Source organism: Oncorhynchus kisutch, linkage group LG8 (assembly GCF_002021735.2).
Source record: "Oncorhynchus kisutch isolate 150728-3 linkage group LG8, Okis_V2, whole genome shotgun sequence".
Classification (NCBI taxonomy): Eukaryota; Metazoa; Chordata; class Actinopteri; order Salmoniformes; family Salmonidae; genus Oncorhynchus; species Oncorhynchus kisutch.
The window spans coordinates 370,544-376,669 of record NC_034181.2 but is presented as its reverse complement, the minus strand read 5'-3'; positions in this window follow the sequence as shown (position 1 = coordinate 376,669).

Sequence of the window (6,126 nt, the reverse complement as noted above, 5' to 3'; positions counted from 1 at the left end):
ATAACAATAAGTATCACAATGCATAATAATAATAATAATAATAATAACAATAATAATAAAAATAGGACCTACTAATAACAAGATAATTCACCTGCCTTTATTATATACAGTGTATATATTACAAAAACAAGCAGGCCAGTCTTTATCTTATAGCCTATTGAACAGCCCGCATTATTCATTTGCATTATCTTGAAATTATAGTATTTTTAAGACAATCATTATAGGTTATAATGCAATAAGCTATTGGAGCATATAAAGGAAACCAAAGCCACAATGTCACCTGTTGAGTATGTATGCTGCTGGACGGTGACTGTGATCTCCGAGGTGTCCGCTTGGCCTCCTCATCCCAATAAACAGTTTCCTAAACATCCCTGATGGCCAATCCGCTGCTCCCTGCACCTCTCATCCCGTTTCACCTCATGGCCCCCTGACCGCTGTTTATTATTTATTTACGCTCTTCAAGTCTTCCTCATGAAAGGGGAACTCGTTTTGATTTACGGGCAGGTGCACCATACCCTCCATCACTTGACCCGCTGATGCTCAATTTGCAAGAGGCTCTTTTCACTGGTCTCCCGGGAGCGCCATCTGATCGAGACAAGCAGCACGGAATCTTTTTCCAAGATGGTGCGGGGTCACAGAGGAGGCTGGGGGAGCGGGTGGGAGAGGAAGCGCTGTCAGAGAGCCGCTTTGTAGTTCTCTTTGTTGCAGGTGCTCTGCCACTCATTGTTAAACTCGCTGCTCTCTCTGCTCAATATTACTATAGCTATAGCTAGGCCTATAGGAAACAGGACCGGAGCTGCTCTCTCCGCTCAATATTACTATAGCTATAGCTAGGCCTATAGGAAACAGGACTGGAGCTGCTCTCTCCGCTCAATATTACTATAGCTATAGCTAGGCCTATAGGAAACAGGACCGGAGCTGCTCTCTCCGCTCAATATTACTATTACTATAGCTATAGCTAGGCCTATAGGAAACAGGACTGGAGCTGCTCTCTCTGCTCAATATTACTATAGCTATAGCTAGGCCTATAGGAAACAGGACTGGAGCTGCTCTCTCCGCTCAATATTACTATAGCTATAGCTAGGCCTATAGGAAACAGGACCGGAGCTGCTCTCTCCGCTCAATATTACTATAGCTATAGCTAGGCCTATAGGAAACAGGACTGGAGCTGCTCTCTCTGCTCAATATTACTACCAACCTGATATCTGGTAGCCCACGACCAAAGGGCCAGAGTTATAGTTAGGGCCTATAGGGAGGATATAACTAGACCAGGACCAGAGTTATAGTTAGGATCTATGGGGAGGACATAACTAGACCAATTTTTTATAGGTAGTGTATATGTACTAGGTAGAGATGGTAAAACTATAATGTAGTTCAAGGTAGAGAGTAGCACTATAATGTAGGACTATGTAGAGAATGTACCATTATAGTATGACTAGGTGGAGATAGGACTATTATAGTATCACTAGCTAGAGATAGGACTATTATAGTAGGACTAGGTGGAGATAGTACTATTATAGAAGGACTAGGTAGAGATAGTACTATTATAGTATGACTAGCTAGAGATAGGACTATTACAGTAGGACTAGGTGGAGATAGTACTATTATAGAAGGACTAAGTAGAGATAGTACTATTATAGTATAACTAGCTAGAGATAGGACTATTATAGTAGGACTAGGTGGAGATAGGACTATTATAGTAGGACTAGGTAGAGATAGGACTATTACAGTAGGACTAGGTGGAGATTGTACTATTATAGAAGGACTAGGTAGAGATAGGACTATAATAGTGTGACTAGATAGAGGTAGGATTATATAGTATGAGTATAGAGGTAGGGCTATTGTAGTAGGACTAGGTGGAGATAGGACTATTATAGTAGGACTAGGTGGAGATAGTACTATTATAGAAGGACTAGGTAGAGATAGGACTATAATAGTGTGACTAGATAGAGGTAGGATTATATAGTATGAGTATAGAGGTAGGGCTATTGTAGTAGGACTAGGTGGAGATAGGACTATTATAGTAGGACTAGGTGGAGATAGGACTATTATAGTATCACTAGCTAGAGATAGGACTATTATAGTAGGACTAGGTGGAGATAGTACTATTATAGAAGGACTAGGTGGAGATAGGACTATTATAGTAGGACTAGGTGGAGATAGTACTATTATAGTAGGACTATAAAGAGATAGTACTATTATAGTATCACTAGCTAGAGATAGGACTATTATAGTAGGACTAGGTGGAGATAGTACTATTATAGTATGACCAGGTGGATATAGTACTATTATAGTAGGACTAGATAGGGATAGGACTATTATAGTATGAGTATAAAGGTAGGGCTATTATAGTATGACCAGGTGGATATAGTACTATTATAGTAGGACTATAAAGAGATAGTACTATTATAGTATCACTAGCTAGAGATAGGACTATTATAGTAGGACTAGGTGGAGGTAGGACTATTATAGTAGGACTAGGTGGAGATAGTACTATTATAGTAGGACTAGGTAGAGATAGTACTGTTATAGTAGGACTAGGTGGAGGTAGGACTATTATAGTTGGACTAGGTGGAGATAGTACTATTATAGTAGGACTAGGTAGAGATAGTACTGTTATAGTAGGACTAAGTAGAGATAGTAAAATTATAGTATGACTAGCTAGAAATAGGACTATTATAGTATGAGTATAGAGGTAGGGCTATTATAGTAGGACTAGGTGGAGATAGTACTATTATAGTAGGACAGGGTGGAGATAGTACTATTATAGTAGGACTAGGTGGAGGTAGGACTATTATAGTAGGACAGGGTGGAGATAGTACTATTATAGTAGGACTAGGTGGAGGTAGGAATATTATAGTAGGACTAGCTAGAGATAGGAATATTATAGTAGGACTAGGTGGAGATAGTACTGTTATAGTAGGACTAAGTAGCGATAGTACCATTATAGTATGCCTAGCTAGAGATAGGACTATTATAGTAGGACTAGGTTGAGATAGGACTATTATAGTATGACTAGCTAGAGATAGGACTATTATAGTAGGTCTAGGTGGAGATATGACTATTATAGTATGGCTAGATAGGGATAGGACTATTATAGTATGAGTATAGAGGTAGGGCTATTATAGTAGGACAAGGTGGAGATAGTACTATGATAGAAGGACTAGGTAGAGATAGGGCTATTATAGTATGACTAGATAGAGATAGGACTATTATAGTATGAGTATAGAGATAGGACTATTATAGTATGAGTATAGAGGTAGGGCTATTATAGTAGGACTACGTGGAGATAGTACTATTATAGTAGGACTAAGTAGAGATAGTACTATTATAGTAGGACTAGGTGGAGATAGTAATATTATAGTAGGACAGGGTGGAGATAGTAATATTATAGTAGGACAGGGTGGAGATAGTAATTTTATGGTTGCACTAGGTGGAGATAGTACTATTATAGTAGGACTATAAAGAGATAGTACTATTATAGTATTACTAGATAGGGATAGGACTATTATAGTATGAGTATAAAGGTAGGGCTATTATAGTATGACCAGGTGGATATAGTACTATTATAGTAGGACTATAAAGAGATAGTACTATTATAGTATCACTAGCTAGAGATAGGACTATTATAGTAGGACTAGGTGGAGATAGTACTATTATAGTAGGACTATAAAGAGATAGTACTATTATAGTATCACTAGCTAGAGATAGGACTATTATAGTAGGACTATAAAGAGATAGTACTATTATAGTATCACTATCTAGAGATAGGACTATTATAGTAGGACTAGGTGGAGATAGGACTATTATAGTACGACTAGATAGGGATAGGACTATTATAGTAGGACTAGGTGGAGATAGGACTATTATAGTAGGACTAGGTGGAGATAGGACTATTATAGTAGGACTAGGTGGAGATAGTACTATTATAGTAGGACTAGGTGGAGGTAGGACTATTATAGTTGGACTAGGTGGAGATAGCACTATTATAGTAGGACTAGGTGGAGGTAGTACTATTATAGAAGTACTGGGTAGAGATAGGACTATTATTGTATGACTAGATAGGGATAGGACTATTATAGTATGAGTATAGAGGTAGGGCTATTATAGTAGGACTAGGTGGAGATAGTACTATTATAGTATGACTAGTTTGAGATAGGACTATTATAGTAGGACTAGGTGGAGGTAGTACTATTATAGAAGTACTGGGTAGGGATAGGACTATTATAGTATGACTAGATAGGGATAGGACTATTATAGTATGAGTATAGAGGTAGGGCTATTATAGTAGGACTAGTTGGAGATAGTACTATTATAGTATGACTAGATAGAGATAGGACTATTATAGTATGACTAGATAGGGATATGACTATTATAGTATGAGTATAGAGGTAGGGCTATGATAGTAGGACTATGTGGAGATTGTACTATTATAGTAGGACTAGCTAGAGATAGGACTATTATAGTATGAGTATAGAGGTAGGGCTATTATTGTAGGACTAGGTAGAGATAGGACTATTATAGAAGGACTAGACAGAGATAGGACTATTATAGTAGGACTAGATAGAGATAGGAATATTATAGTATGAGTATAGAGGTAGGGCTATTATAGTAGGACTAGGTAGAGATAGGACTATTATAGTAGGACTAGATAGAGATAGGACTATATAGTATGAGTATAGAGGTAGGGCTATTATAGTAGGACTATGTAGAGATAGGACTATTATTGTGTGAGTATAGAGGTATGGCTATTATAGTAGGACTAGGTAGAGATAGGAGTATTATAGTAGGACTAGGTGGAGATAGGACTATTATAGTATGATTAGATAGGACTATTATAGTAGTACTAGGTAGAGATAGGACTATTATAGTATGACTAGATAGGACTATTATAGTGTGAGTATAGAGGTAGGGCTATTATAGTAGGAATGGGTAGAGATAGGACTATTATAGTATGACTAGATAGGACTATTATAGTATGGGTATAGAGGTAGGGCTATTATAGCAGGACTAGGTAGAGATAGGACTATTATAGTATGACTAGATAGGGATAGGACTATTATAGTATGACTAGATAGGGATAGGACTATTATAGTATGACTAGATATGGATAGGACTATTATAGTGTGACTAGATAGAGATAGGACTATTATAGTGTGACTAGATAGGGATAGGACTATTATAGTATGAGTATAATTATAGTAGGACTAGGTAGATGAAATCAATCAATCACATTTATTTCTAAAGCCATTTTTCCATCAGCAGATGTCGCAAAGCGCTATACAGAAACCCAGCCTAAAACCCCAAACAGCAAGCAATGCAGGTGTAGAAGCACGGTGGCTTGGACAAACTCCCAAGAAAGGCAGGAACCTAGGAAGAAACCTAGAGAGGAACCAGGCTCCGAGGGGTGATATCTTCTGGCTGTGCTGGGTGGAGATTATAACAGAACATGGCCATTTAAGGCTATATTGGTCTTCAAGATGTTCACATGTTCATAGATGACCAGCAGGGTCAAATAATAATCACAGTGGTTGTAGAGGTTGCAACAGGTTAGTCACAGACGTGGTCTTCCTGTCCGGTTGAAACTGGAGCAGCAGCACGACCAGGTGGACTGGGGACAGCCAGGAGTCAACAGGCCAGGTAGTAATGAAGCATGGTCCTAGGGCTCAGGTCCTCCGGGAGGGAAAGGAGAGAGGGAGAATTAGAAGGAGCATACTTAAATTCACACAGGACTCCAGATAAGACAGGAGAATATAACGGACTGACCGTAGCCCCCCGGCACATAGACTATTGCAGCATAGATATTGGAGACTGAGACGGAGACACTGTGGACACTGGACAGGGCCATCCAGACAGGGTATAACCCCACCCACTTTGCCAAAGCACAGCCCCCACACCCCTAGAGGCATATCAACAGACCACCAATTTACTACCCTGAGACAACGCTGAGTATAGCCCACAAATATCTCCCCCACCGCAGAAGCCCGAGGGGGTGCCAAACCGGACAGGAAGACCACGTCTGTGACTCAACCCACTCAAGTGACACACCCCTCATGGAGACGGCATGGAAGAGCACTAATAAACAAGTGACTCAACCCCTGTAGTTGGGTCACAGGCAGAAAATCC